Here is a 15,244-nt window from a genome sequence, read left to right as displayed (position 1 = left end):
AAAAAGAGGGCATGAATTTGAGATAGAGAAAGGGTGTGCAAGAAAAGAAAGGGGTGGGAGATTTAATTTCAAAAAATAAGAAACCATTAAAAAGTAAGAGTGCTGACTTACAGATCATATGTGATACAGTTTAATTAACATTGTCTTTCAACTATGATGGAGAGTGATACCACAACGCTTCATACCTATTGGTGGCTTATCGGGGCTGCAGTCTCAAAGAAATGAAAATGCCTCAACTTTTCTGTGTTTTGATGCTTCAGCTCATCCAGGATGAAGCTGCTTTTACTGGAAGGTGTGGTCATAATGACTCCGGCAACAGTTTCAAAAGTTCAAGAAAATGAGATTCAGCTTTGAATACAAGAGGTCATGAACTGTGAAAATTGGAGCCACATCTGTCACTAACCGGCCACAGAATCCCTCCAGAATTTTTGTCCTTGTAGTAAACCCGCTGGAAGTGGCTGCCCTTGGTGAAACTTCCCTGTGGTCTCTGTAGGAGGTTTTGCAGGAGAAGGGCAAGCCTGAAGGTCTGGGAACCACAACAGGAGAGTCAGGGGCCAGTGTCTTGGAACTCCAGGGAGTGCTCATCGAGAGGTACAGACATATTCTGGCTTGGAACCCACTTGGAGTGAGTTTGGTTTTGTCTGTTTCCCGTTATATGCCTCATGCAAAAGGACAAGAGCTTTTGACCAATCACTGCCCATGCAAAGGGACTTTTAATTGTTATTTAGTGACAAAGAAGTCACACAGTGACTTGAACGCACTCTGAATAAACTAGGATCCAGAGAAAAAAATCAACTGTGCTTCTTGATCACACTCTTCAGCAGCACTAGGGGGCAATCCTTCTTCCCAGAAGACCCCCAGCACACTACTACCTCCTTACCCAGAGTGGCCACACACATCAAATTTGCGCTAAAGTTTGCAGACCCAGGCTTGAAGACTGCACGAAGGACTCCACAGCACACGTGGGAGCGCATTTGGCACAGTGCACTTCCGACCCTCCGAAGGCTCGGAGGCCCAAAAGGACACCGGGTGCTCAGGCCAGGAGGGTCCAGTGAGGAGGAGGGAGAGCGGGAGGGGCAGCACCTGAGGAATCCGCCTCTGGCCGCTGTGGCGCCTGGCTCCGCCCCCGGGAACTGAGCGCGTAGCCCGCGGCCTGTCGCAGAGACGCCAGCCACCGGCGGCGCTAGCACCTCGGAGCAGAGCGCAGCGCGGAGCCCGGGGCTGCAGAGACCACCCGGGCCCTCTGCCCTTGCTCCCGCCGGGGCCAGGTGAGCTGCTGCCGGGACTCGCGGGTACTGGGAGGCGAGGGCACTCGGTGGCGGCCAGGGCCTGTCCTCTGGCGGGCTGGACACCTTGCAGGCTCAGGGCAGCGTCGCCTGGACTTTCTTCTGACGACCTAGGAGGCGGCGCGGGAGTGTGGAGTGAGTCGTGCGGCTGGGCAGGCGCCTGTGCCAGCAGGAAACCCTATCCCGGTCCCTGTCCCTGGCTGCCTAGCTTCGCCGCCCGCCCGCGGTCACAGGCCTGTCATCCCGGCTCCGCTGCTGCCTTTGTGGCGGGAGGGAGGTGGCCAGTGAGCTGCGGGACTAGAGAGGCTGCGGCGAGGGGGCGCGTCCCGGCCGCTCCCCAAGCACGAGGGGACGGCTAGCGGGTCCCGAGCACTGGGTGGACGGCATACAGCAAGCCGGGGAGGTGTCCGCGCCGAGGATGGGTAGAGCTGGGCTTGGGAAAGTTGAGAGTGATCAGACGTGGTCAGGCGTTTGCTGGGGTCCACGCCAAATGTCACTTCGTCACACGTGTGTCTTCCGGTCATCATTTTCATTTCTCTAAGAGCGTTTCCGAACTGCTCGTATTCTGAATGAGACACAAAGGGTTGCGTTGACAGCTGACCGTGAAAATAGACAGCAAGGTGAGGTGTGCCCTGATCAGGGAGGTTGAAGGTGGGTGGTGTGTTAAGTCGGTGGATTCCTGGAGTCCTCCTGCGTTTCATTAAAAGGAGATTATCTGTATAGGTTCACCACTTGAGTTTCTCATTGAAGCCAAGCCCAGGAAACATGCAGGACAGGGCTCTGTGCCGGAAGGCTGCTTCGTCAACTGAGTCGTGGTGCGCGACTCCTCCGTCGTGTTCCTTTCTCTTCTAGAAACCCTAGCCCAGAACCGTGTTCCTGGCTAAAATAAAAAACAACTTTTGATTTCTACTTTTGAAACCGTGAGATTCTCCATCCCGCCTCCCTCAAGAAATCCTCCCCAAGTCCTGTTTCAAAAGAGCCTTTGCAATATGATGCAGTTCAAAAGAGGCTGACTGAATTTCTGACTTAAAAACCGCTCGCTCCTCTGTCGCGTTCTGGTAAAGCCCGAAATTCTGCTTTAATTTAATCACTGCTGTGATCGTTTTTTTTCCTTTCTGAAAACTTTGGTGAAAATACAGTACGGAAAACTCACTAAAAAGAGAAAACAAAAATAATTCTTACGCTGAATAATAAAAAGTTACATGCATATAAGTATGAATTTAAAAGGAAATGTAGACTTTAATAAATACTGAGAACTAAATAGAAATTAGGAAACAACAAATTTCAAGCAACATCAAAGAGTATACAGTGGAAATTAAACTCTTCCTTCCATATGTATATGTATAAATTTCTGGTAAAATGAAAATGTTATGGAAATAGAGGAGGAGAGAAATGGAATATAAGATTGCTCACATCTAGATGGATATGCATATTAATGATAACAATTACCAATTTGAGGTTCTCTTGTGATGACTATAAAGTTTTGTTTGGTGGTGGATACTTATTACCTTGACAATCAGTTAGAAAGCTAAGTCTTGGAACAAGTGTTAAGTGCAAAGCAGGGCACCTTTTCTTCATGCTGGCTTTGTGACCTTCGTCTCCCTCCACCTTGAACCTCTAGGAAGCAGAGCAAACAGTAGGTACTTTGTTCACCACAATTTTTTTTTTCCTAAAACACCAAGTAAACTTTTGTGTTCTCCATTGACGTAACATAAATAACAGCTCAGAAATAGGGTGCTTGATTTTGAGACCTTAGGCCAGGTCTCCTCACACCACACACATGCACATACACACCCTAAAGATAGATGTCACCAGGGAGGCCAAATTTAAGATTTCTTTATCTCAGATAGGCCTAGATTTGCCATGAACTAACCACACCATACTTTCCTTGGGAAGGCTTTCCTGCTCCTGCCCGCTTAGTTAAATAAAGAAACTGCTACGTGGTTTTTCCAGGTCCTTCTGACTCCTCAGTTCTACCGTCCATGTCTATTGTCTTAAGTTCTAAGTTCTGTTGGCTCCTAAGCTCTATAAAGGAGTCAAGGTGCTCTAAGCCTACCTAAGAATAGCCCGTTGGACTGTAGATAACGAAACAGTGGAATGATAAGGATATTCCTGAGGTAGACTCAGAAAGGAGATGCTTGAAGTAGGTTTCTGGAACAGTGGTCTGACTGTCTTACAAAACGTCTGTTTTTGCTGTTGGTGGAGGCTGACTCTGGGGCTCAGTGGACTTTTGCATGTCACCTTGGAGAGAGATTTCTCTTCAAAATTCATGGTGCTATTTTAAGGAAAACCACTCTTCCCAAATGGTTACTTTTCTTTTTGCTAACATGGAAGTAAAGCCCATTTACCTCAAAGAGTTTTGATGATTTAATTAGCAACTCTCAAGAATATTTAGACTACAGATACTCCTTACAGCTATGATATTTTGTTACTATGTAAGTATACACTCATATTCTTAGCAGGAAAATTTTCTGATCACCATGAAAAACCTCAGTTAAGAGATTCAAAATATATACTGCAGGTAGTAGTTGCCAAAATCATTGCTATTAAGATGAAGGTTTATTCTACAAATGAATTACAGCAAAATCTTAAAAATGCTTGATTGGTGTGCTAAAATTATAAATGAGAAGAATATTTTTCAAAGACACTTAAATAACCTTGATTTACTATCAAAACTCCCACATAACTTAAGTAACGAGAACAAAATTATTCTAAAATGGCAGTAGCCATCTCAGTCTCTTCCAAGTCTTGGTGTGTACACAGATCTTTTTATAGATGACTTATGTTACAGATAAATTTTAATCTGGATTTTTATAAACATTTAAAAACAGTTTCATTATTTATAATAATTTTGTAAATTTTTGTGCAACACATGCCCCATAATTAATGTTCTCTTTGGAGATTTTAAAGTAATTAAAAAATATGACCATCCTTATGGTAAAGTAAACACTCTTCCTCTTCCCTCTCAGCCTTTCCTTCCTTTACCTCTCTTTTTTTCCCTTCTCAACATACTTAGGATTTTTTTTTTTCAGTGTGGTTGTAAATGGGTGGATTCAAAGTTAGAAATTCTGGGTTCAAATCTAGCTATAACATATAATGGGAATACTGATAAAGTAGCTTATTTTCTAATCATTTAGCTTTCTAATCTATAAAACGGATTATAATGGTAGTTCTCTAAAAGGTTAAAATAAAAAAGAAGAACCCATGAAAATGCCTGTGAATGTTTTCTCTTTTATTGATAAAGTTTCAAATTTCTGATGATTTGTAGCAATTAAATTATTAGCATTTGGTCAGAGTAAAATTGCACCCATCTCCCTTGATTTGTTCCTTTGGTCTTGCACATGGGAGGATAGTTTCCCTTTACAATATTTCTGTAGTTTTCTAAATGGAGTTATGGAAGCATCAGTGCTTCCATGACTTTGCACTGATTATATGAATGTATAGAAGTCAGTTACAACATTTGTGAAGAGTACATTAAGTCTTTCAAGATAACCTTTTGCAGATCAATTATAGGGTTTTTTTTTCCTGTTTTCATCCTATGCTTACCAACTATTATGGTTTTAATCTTGGGGAAAGTTGCTATTAAAGTTAATGTCTAATATCATATATATATATATATATATTTTATTAAAGTGAAAACAGTACTCTCCTTTTCTTTGAAGGGTTCTTTTATAAATAGTGAAATTGTGATCACAATTTATGGTCTTTTTTCTTTCAATTAGAATTACTTCTAAAAAAACAGACAGAGAAAATTTATGACCTAATCGGGTTATCTTTAGGCAACAGATGGATCACGAGGCTGTGGCCCTGACTAGAGTTCTTATGTAGTCAAGGTAGTTCAGTCTACACGAAAGCATGCTCTTGTAAGTTCTGGAGCGCCAGCAGCCTGATATTTTTGGCAAACACACACCCAGTGTGGATGAAGCTGCTCTTTGTGCCTTGAGCTCCAGGAGGGTTCTATTGTGTACGCTTCCTTTTCTCTCATTCTTGACTGACTGACCACTCCTCCAAGTCCAGATGTGAAGTTGCATAATGACTTCAACTCAACTCCATGTTTATCCCGCCATACACTGCTCAGAGTATGGTTTCTGTCCTGTCTATACATAACAAAGCAGATAGAGAACTCAGTGTCCTTTCCTTGTACTTTGTCTGTTTTCAGTAGTCCCTACAGCAGACGCTGTAGTGACCAGCAATCAAACCCTGAGAAATGTTTGCTATAGGGAATCATGCCTTGGATCGCCTTCTCCACTCCTGGACGCGGTTCTGTTTTTATGGCACCAGTTTGGAAGCAGAACCGCTGCTTGTGCTGCTGTGTTTCTGTGTAGAAGGTTAGGACACTTTTTTGTTTTGATTCTTCTAACCTCTTGTATGAGGAAATTCCTTGATTTTTGTTCTGGAAAGTAGGGTTAACGATTACTGCTTTAGTTACTGATTTCTCGCGTAGGATTTCTGTAAAGATGACATGAGAAAATAAATGTGGACTTGATTTTAGGGGAAAAAGGCCCATGCGTCTGTACTAGGTTGTCAAAATTATATACCATGACAACCATTTTAGGAGTGTATAACATTCCTTGTAGGCTTTGAGAAAACCTGAACTACCGAGTGAGCTTGGAGTTAGGTGCGGAGTCTAAGGGTGCACCCTAAACTACTGAGTTAGAAGCTCTGGGAAGCAAAGTTACCAATCTGCATTTTACAGTCCGTATAATGCTGAGCGACTATTCTAGGGAGGAAGAAATTTCAACATTCACAAAAAAGTGTTCTATGAGCTAAATATTAGTTGTAAACGGATCTGAAAAAAAAATCATAAAATCATTTTGCATACTAAACACAGGATAAAAAGTAGCTATTGCTATTAGCTCCTATTTGTCATTTACTCTCTTAAAACCTCATTCAGACAGGAATTACAAACTAGACAACTGATGGGCCAGACACTAATGTGTGTGGTAGCAGAACACCTGTAAAATAGTAACCCTTATTATTGCTGTAATGCTGAACTTAGTGGTTAAGAAAGTCTGAAGGTGGTAGGGCTTTGACAGCTCCTCTACCTGTTGCTTTTTAGGAATGTGGGTGCTGTGGCTACACCATTCGACAGTCCAGATAAAGCGCAAAGTTCACATGTTAACTTAAATATTTTTGATGACAAAAAGTTGACTGAACAAACCAATCTGGAATCTAGATCACTTCCAGCCTGGGTCAAGCGATGTGGGGAGACATATTCGTAACCAATTGCTCATGGTGACAGAAGAAATCTGCTGTTGGTTACATGATAATGGAAAAGCATAATGAGATTATAGGCATTTTCCAGTGTTCAAATAATAAAACTTCAATAGATTAAAGCCTGGTGTTGCCAATTAGGTAAAGAATTGGCTATTATCTTCTACTAAGCGAAGGCAAAAATTCAGGTTGTTTTGGAGATCAATTTGGCATCATGTATTAAGCCTTTATCAAACTGCCTACTCTAAGACGGTAACCCCAGGCCATAGGTAGCCATTTAAACATGAATTAACACCTCAAGCAAAGACTTCATTTCTCAACTCTGCTGGTCACATTTTAAGTGCTCGAGAGCGACGTGTGGTGACTGACTACTTGCTGAGGCATATAAATAAGGACAAGTCCTGTATAGAAGTAAGTTCTGTTGGAGGGCACTAAATTCTTCAGGAATTTCCCCCCTAGGAGTTGGTTGGAAAGAAATAATTAAGCCTGGTGTGGTGGCGCACAGCTGCAATCTGAGCACTTGGGAGCCTGAGGCAGGAGGGTCTGGAGCTGGAGGCCGGCCTGAGCTAGGTAGCAAGACTGCATTTCAAAGAAACAGGAAGGTTTTAGCCAAACGCAAAAGAAACATGGCAAAATTATAACATCGAATATTAATTAGAGTAAAAATTTAGGGCTGGAGAGATGGTCCAGTGGGTCATCTTACCGCCACGCCTAATGACCTAGTTCTTTTACCAGAACCTTCATGGAGGAAGGAGTGAACCAACTCTGGCAAGTTGTCCCCTGACCTCTACATATAAACCGTGGCACCCACAGGTGTGTGCTGTACACATACAGTAAATAAATAAATATACAAAGTAGAGTATTAAATTTAGAAAACCAGCCTACAAGTCATGATCTCAGAGAACCTAGACAACAACATACATGGTTCTAATCTACATGGGAAGTAGAAAAAGACAAGATTTCCTAAGTAATTGGGAGCATGGGAGAGGGTAGAAGGGGAAAGGAAGGGAGGGAAGCAGAGACAACTATATAGCTCAATAAAATCAATTTAAAAAGAAAAAAGAAAAAAGGGGGAGAGTTATAGCCTCAAAAAACAAAACAAAAAAATAAAATTTATTTTTCCAGTAAAAGTTTAGAAAGAAAGTAAACACAAGGTTAAAAGGAAAAAAAAAATCAGTCAGCAGTAAGTATTTGTGAAAGTAGTATTAAATATGTTAAGTGAAAATATCTCTAATAGAATCCTTTTGCTTATTTAAGTAAATAGCTTAGGTACAAAAGATTATGGAACCAATTCTTCTGAAAACACATACCTTTCTCTGTGGGTTCTTATTAAAAATGCACATCGTGCCAGGCGATGGTGGCTCACACCTTTAATCACAGCACTCGGGAGGTAGAGGCAGGCGGGTCTCTGTGAGTTTGAGGCCTGCCTGGCCTACACAGTGAGTTCCAGGACAGCCAAGGTTGTTACGCAGAGAAACCCTGTCTTGACAAACCAAAGGAAAAAGAGAAAAAGAAGTCCACATCCCAGCCTTCCTCGCTCCTCCCTGTGGTCTGTTGAATGAAACTCTAGCATGGAAACTCTAGCATGGACCAGGAATCTGTGAATTGATAACTCTGCCTCTATCTGTGCATCCCTCAAGCTGCATCTGTGTTATTGTGACGGAGTTAAAACTCCTGAGTTTTGTCTAGACCCTGTTCTCATTGTGGGGTTACCACTGTGGAGTTAAGTGGCTCTCTACATTTGCTGGATGAGCAAAATGCTTAACCAGGGAAACAGAGTAAAGCATCTGCGTTATAGAGTGACTCCTTTAGATGGTGAAGTGCTGGAGAGGAAAACGGAAGAGTAGAAAGTGAGCCTGGGGTTGCATTACTGAGAAGCAACACCTTAGTGGTGACACCTTGGGACTTTGCAAATTAGTTTGGAGAGGTAGACTTCAATTCTTTGTCTTCTCTGCTGTGCATACTCTGTAAATTTTTTGGAAGGACATTAAATATCCCCAAATTCACCGTGTTTCAGGATCAACACCTGTCATTTTGCTTGTGAAATGCAGTCACGCCTTACTGAATAAATGTTTCTGAAATGGAGCCTCTGAATGTGTCTTGTACCCAAGCGCTTTTTATGGACATCAAAGTCTTAGAATTATCCCTCAACGTAACACCCTACAGACCTAGTTTTGCAGCACGGATAATGGGAAGTTGCCACGACTCCAGGCTACAGTGTGAAGAGCAGAGTACCTGGTGCATTACTTCTTTAATCTACTGCTCTGTTTTCTCCAAGCTTATTCAATACATCCTTATAGTGTATTTAGGGGACTGAAAAACTATCCTCATTGATTATAATTGGCATCAGAGAGCCAAGGAAATGTCTCTTTTGACATTTTGACATGCCTCCACCCCTCCAAGTCTGTTCCCTTTTGTTTTAGTTTAAATTTTTATTTAATTTAAATAAATTTTAAAGATAATAAATCATTATCTTTGTGTGTGGGTGAAGAGTGCATGCCTGCCACAGCATGGGCGTGGAGGCCAGAGGCTATGTTAGCAGATCCTCAGTCTCTCAGGTCCTAAGACTTAGGGTTTACACAACCAACCCTCTATTTACTAAGCTATCTCACCAGTGCAGTCTGCACGCCCTCCCTCCCTCCCTCCCTCCCTCCCTCCTTCCTAGAGAGGCATTGGCTTCCTTGGAGCCGGACTTAGAGGCAATTGTGAGCTGCCTGATGTGAGTATTGGGAACTAAATTTGGGTCCTCTGCAAGAGCAGTGTATACTCTTAACCTCTGGCATCTCTCCTCAGTCCTTAAAACGTCAGTAATACTTTCAGAACATTTTGCAAATAATATGGTTAACTGCTTACAGAATCACAATTTGAAATAGTCAGTAAATATGAAAAATGCTTAGCTCCATTTGTTTGGAAATTCAGTAACAAATCATAATAAGTTGTACCACTTGATGATTTTAATATATATTAAAATGTTAAAAATATCAGTAAAAAACAAAATGTCAGTTTCCTCACCGAAAAACTTAGGCAGATACTTTATTCTAAAATTTATATTAAAGCAATGAAACAAAATTTTTCCCAGGTTTTCTGTTTGCTGAGAGAACTTGAGACAAACCGAGTTTTATTCTCTTTTTTATTCTTTTTTACTAGTTTGTTTGTTTTTTGTTTTTTTGAGACAGGGTTTCTCTGTGTAGCCCTGGCTGTCCTGGAACTCACTCTGTAGGACAAACTGGCCTCGAACTCACAGAGATCCGTCTGCCTCTGCCTCCCAAGTGCTGGGATTAAAGGTGTGCATCACTGCTGCTCATCTGAGTTTATTCTCTTTTTTACTTGAGCCAAAAATTAAAAGGTGAGACCAAAGTTTAGAAAATGATTCTTGTTAGGTCACCTCTTTTTTTTTTTTTTTTTTTTTTTTTTATCAGTGCTGAGATTTGAAGTAAGAGCCTCACTTATGCCAGGCAAGTACTCTACCACTGAAGTACTCTTCGGAAATTATATTTTTTGTTTGCATTTTTAGTAGTTCTTTGAGAATTTTGTACAATGTATTTGATCTTGTTTACCACCTCCCTTGAAGATTAAAAAGTGATATAAATGTTGTGGCACTCTCTACTTGAGATGGTTCTCTCTTATTTCTGAATGGAATGTGAGTGGACGTCACAAGCCAGAGACTGGTTTCCGCCGAGAGACAGCAGCACTGTGGTTTTTTTGTGGCGTCTCCAGCTCACCCAGCTGCTCAGCCTTCTCTTTTACCCTGCATGTTCCCCGTGTCTTCTTAGGGCCAAAATTATAGCTAATGTCAAAAAACACAACTGTACAACAACCACACTATAAGATTTCCCAAAAAACATTTGGAGAAATTATGTTTTATTATGTTTAAATTTTAAATAGAATTCTCTTTAAAAATTTTAAAAGTAGTTTATTTGTGAATATTTTGCCTCAGTGTATGTATATGTAACATGTACATGCCTAGTTCTGGAAAAGAAGAAGGTATCAAATCTGGAATTGCAGCCACAGGTGGTTGTGAGCCACCATGTGGGTCCTGGGAATCCCACTCAGGTCTTCTGCAAGAACAGCCTGTCTTTAAATCACCAGGTCATCTCTCCATTTTCTTTTCTTTTCTTTTTTTTTTTTTGTTTGACTTTCTATACAAGCATTTCTCTTGTAGCCCTGGCTGTCCTGGAACTCACTCTGTAGACCAGTCTAGCCTCAATCTCAAGAGATCCGCCCACCTCTGCCTCTGGAGTGCTGGGATTACAGGTGTGTGCCACCACTACTGCCTTGCCTGTACTCAATGTAAAATCAGATATTCTAAATGGTTGATACCTCTGTAGAGACTCTTGAGCTAGTAGTATGCCTTGTCTGAACTGGTGCCTCAGAGCAGGATTTGCTTAGGAATAGCATAATGCACAGTATAGTTGTGTGCCCGTCGTTTTAGAGCATGGGTATGGACAGAGGGAGGGAGAAGAAAAGAGAATATTTGTATATTCACAAAACACAGAAAGAACTTTATGACCCCTCTGCTCTTCTTTGCTTAGTATTCTCATAGAATACTAATTTTCAGCAAGCTTTCATAGTTATGGTTTGGTTAATGAGAACCAATGGCCAGTGTCTGACACATTGCACATACATTGTTTATAACCTGTGAAATAGGCTGACTAATTTTGATTTTTAAAGTTACAAAAAAGGAAACTCAAGAAGACACACTGTTTCCCAAGTTCCTTGTTGGTAAGCGTTAGTCTGCAGAGAGACAGACTGTTGATTTCAGAGCCAGTTTTCTTTCCTTAAGTTGTCCTCTTGGCATTTTTGTGACTGCTGGATTCTAAAACCTGAATGTCAGTAACTATGGCTTACAGTGTTTTGCTGTGTCCAGGAAGACAAGTTGGAGTAGGTGTGTGCTACTAAGGGCAAACAGGGCAAACAGGCAGTGCAAAGCTGTAATGTGGTTGTGGAGTAGGGACCAAACCTCGGGCTCACTCACCAAGCTTGAACCAAGGCTCCCAAACTGCAGATATCTGTCTCTTTCCCTGTCTCTCTAGCTACAGCTCTTGGAACAAATAGTTAGCCCTCTATAAATATTTCTTAATGACGAATGTTGAGAACTGCTGGCTTTAGTCTATGACTGCGCATCTTCCCGACCTGAAACAAACTTGGTTCAGACCTAAGCCATTGTCCACAGAACTCTGGAGGAAAGGAGGGTGGCAGATGAGCAGAAAAGTCTTGTCCTCCTCCCCAGAATATCAGGCCACGGTGCACGCCCTTTGAAAGACATTATCTTTTGAATAAAGGTTGGTAGCAAGGAAAATAAATCCAAAAATTCTGTGGATGAGATTGAAGAGAGATTAAATTTATTTCTCTCTTTTTTTAAAGTTTGCAAAATTATTTCTGTAATTCTTATACATATTTAATTTACTCTCAAGCTTATTTAGTGACTTGCTTGTCTGCTTTAAGTAATATAGACTTTAAACTTATCAGCAAATATCTTTTTTAAAAAAAATAATAGTTGAAATCCGGGTGGTGGTGATGCATTCCTTTAATCCCAGAACTCAGGAGGCAGAGGCAGGCAGGTAGAACTCTGAGTTCTAGGCCTGCCTGGTCTACATAGTGAGTTTCAGGACAGCCAGGACTACACACAGAGACCCTGTCTCAAAAACAAAAATAAAAAATTGAAGCCATGTATTTCTAGGACACTACCACATAGTGAAGTAGAATCAAGGAAGGGAGAGTTTCAGACAGAAATGCTCTGTAAAATGTGATATATATGTAGTGACTATATATATATGCAATGTGACTATATATAATGTGGCTATATATTTAATGTGACTATATATAATCACATATATATGGTCACATGCTGTGTAAAATGTGACTATATATAGTTATATATAGTCAATATATAGTCTCTCTATATATTGTCAATACATATATTAAACGAGTGCTGCAATTCATATTGCTGATTGGATTTTAATTGACAAAACTTCCTAAATTAAATCATTGTGGGCTTGTTTCAGATATCCTTTCTAGTAGATTATCTGAGTCCATATGTACCTGAAGTTCATATATTATAGACACCATAATTCTGTCTTAGATTAAAGGCTGTGTATAGTGTGTACTGATTTTTTAAGCCAACAATAATTATATCAAACTAATTGTCTCTTAGTTTTCATTTGAGTATGAAGTAATTATTTTCTCAAATGAATTTATCACTTCCTAAAAAATGATTTTATCTTTATAGTTTTCTGACTGAGCAAGAGGTTGTTATTCAGTGGTGATCATAGAATTCTCCACTGGGAAGGAGATTGTGCTAGACTTACGTTAATAAGGCTTCATTAGGCTCCTGTGCCTGGACTGGGTATAGGAGAGAGATGGGCACACAGAGTAGCTCTTTCCTGAGAAATGACAGGTGGTACTGGGACTTGTGGTTCTGTAGATTCCGATTTATTTTATATGAAGTATGTTCCTCAAGCCATCATAAATGCAATAAAAATTACACAGCATAATATGTAAGGGTATTTGTTCTGTTCCCCAACATCAAAATTACAAAAGAATCTAATTAAAGCTGGAACCTAATGGAGTTTAAATGTCTGTTTCCATTCTTTTCTTATTTAAGCCAAAAGATGCTTTAAACTTGTTTCTGAGGGATCAGTTGTGAGATCTGAAGCTGCAGGGTGATGCTGAGGTGGAGGGGACAATGTTCCAGTCGTGCCTCACAGATGCTTCAACTATGACACGTATTGTGTAGATATAGGTTATACATGTGTATGTGTGCCTGGTATATGTATACATGTGTAGGTGTGTGCACATATGATGGAGCAGTTTTGGAAGTCAGAAGAAGTGGGTTCCTTTCTTCTACCGTGTGGGGCCTAGAAATTGAATTCAGAGTTTAAGGCTCCATCTTAAGACTCATTCACTTTAACATCCATCCATCCATCCTCTATCCATCCATCCATCCATCCATCCATCCATCCATCCATCCTCTATCCATCCATCATCCATCCATCCATCCATCCATCCATCTACATCCATCCATCCCATCTTTACATCTGTCTGTCTGTTTGTCTCTGTCTGTCTGTCTGTCTAGAGGCAGGATCTTTCACTGAATCTTGAACTCATCAGTCATATAGACTGACTGACTCGTGACATCCAGGGATCTACCTGCCTCTGCCTCCCCAGTGCCAGGATTAGGGGCACACACTACTATGCCTGGCTGTTCTGTGAATGCTGGGGTCTCAACTCAGTTCCTTATACTTTTCACACTGAGTCACCTCTTCAACCCAGAAGGGATGGAGGAGACATGAAATATCGGTGTGAACAACATTCAGTTTATAGCCTTCTCTTATATTATAGAACAGAAACCAATTTTAATAAATGTGCTCCTGCTGAGATGCCATTTTCTTAGCAAGTTTAAGACACATGGAATTATCAATTAGAAAGAAAATGAATGAAAACTCATTTTAGCCTTCAGAATAGTAGAGTAGTGACTCTGTATGTCAGTATTCTAATGATACAAATAGATTATGAGGAAAATAATGAGCTTTTATAGTTTTTTTTTAAAATTTTCATCTTATATGCATTGGTATTTTGTCTGCATTCTTGACTGTGTGAGGGTGTTGAACCCCCTGGAACTGTAGTTACAGACAGTTGTGAGCTGCCATGTGGGTGCTGAGAATTGAATGGGCTCCCTGGAAGAGCAGCCAGTGCTTCTAAACCACTAAGCCACCTCTCCAGTCCCAAAATATAGTTTTATTTTATTTATTTATTTATTTAGGAGACAAGGTTTCTTTGTGTAACAGTTCCGGCTATCCTGGAACTTGCTTTGTAGACCAGATTTGGTCTTAAACTCACAGAGATCCTCCTGCCTCTGCCTCCCAAGTGCTGGGATTAAAGGTGTACGCCACACCTGACCCCAAAATATAATTCTTACAGTGTCTTAAAATTATTTATAAAAGGCAGAGGCAGGTGGATCTCTGAGTTCGAGGCCTGGTTTACAAAGTGAGCTTCAGGACAACCAGGCTAACACAGAGAAGCCCTGTCTTGAAAAACCACAAAAAAAAGAAAAAAAGAAAAAAGAAAGAAAGAAAAAGAAAAGAAAGGATGAAGAAAAGGAAAGAAAAAGATTATATTAGAGGTTAGTTTACAAGACTTTATCTTATATTATATAATCTTCTTTTGTATAGTTTGATTTATTAAAACTTGGGTTTGTACACAAGAAGTCTGAGTTGGGTTTTGTAAGTAGAATTCTCTTTTGGCTTAGATGCTTAGATTTATTTTTTTCTTAATTTGTAAAGCATTGCCACATAAATCTCAAGAAATTGGTGTGTGAAGTTGTCTAGTTAGAACTAGTTATGTGAGCACCAATTTTCTCCCGCTAAGGACTGAAATCTGAGTCTCTGAATGCATCAGTGTGTCTGTGATGGTCAGGGCAGTCAGCTGCCTTTGTGTATGCTTCATTTAAATGTAAATTTATCTGAGGGACCCCAAATATGATTTCAAAAAATAAAGAGAATTTTAACATGAATAGTCATTTTTTTTCATGAGTACTGAAATCCTGTCTTATACTAAAGAAAGAGAAAGGAAGGAAAGAAGGATGAAAGGAAGAAAGAAAGAAAGAAAGAAAGAGAGAGAGAGAAATGAAAAAACATTAAACAGCCTACACCGAAAAAGGTTATTTTTAAAGATTCTTAATTGGTTATCAATTTTCTCTCATTAATAGCATTTCTAAGAATTAAATGAAAAAATTAATGTGTATG

The 15,244-nt window shown here is 40.4% G+C and overlaps 1 protein-coding gene across 1 annotated transcript in view; it reads left to right on the top strand.

Annotated features, from left to right (window-relative positions):
* Window positions 1-1,174: 1,174 nt before the first annotated feature.
* Greb1l (GREB1 like retinoic acid receptor coactivator) overlaps window positions 1,175-15,244 on the top strand; it is a 248,490-nt gene continuing 234,420 nt past the window's right edge. Inside the window, 1 exon segment of the mRNA XM_048447985.3 lies at window positions 1,175-1,268. The gene's annotated coding sequence lies outside the window, so the exon portion shown is untranslated.

The sequence above is a fragment of the Myodes glareolus genome, chromosome 13 (assembly GCF_982192425.1).
Source record: "Myodes glareolus chromosome 13, mMyoGla1.1, whole genome shotgun sequence".
Classification (NCBI taxonomy): domain Eukaryota; kingdom Metazoa; phylum Chordata; class Mammalia; order Rodentia; family Cricetidae; genus Myodes; species Myodes glareolus.
The sequence above is the reverse complement of the archived record's forward strand: the minus strand, read 5'-3'. Positions and strand labels throughout refer to the sequence as shown.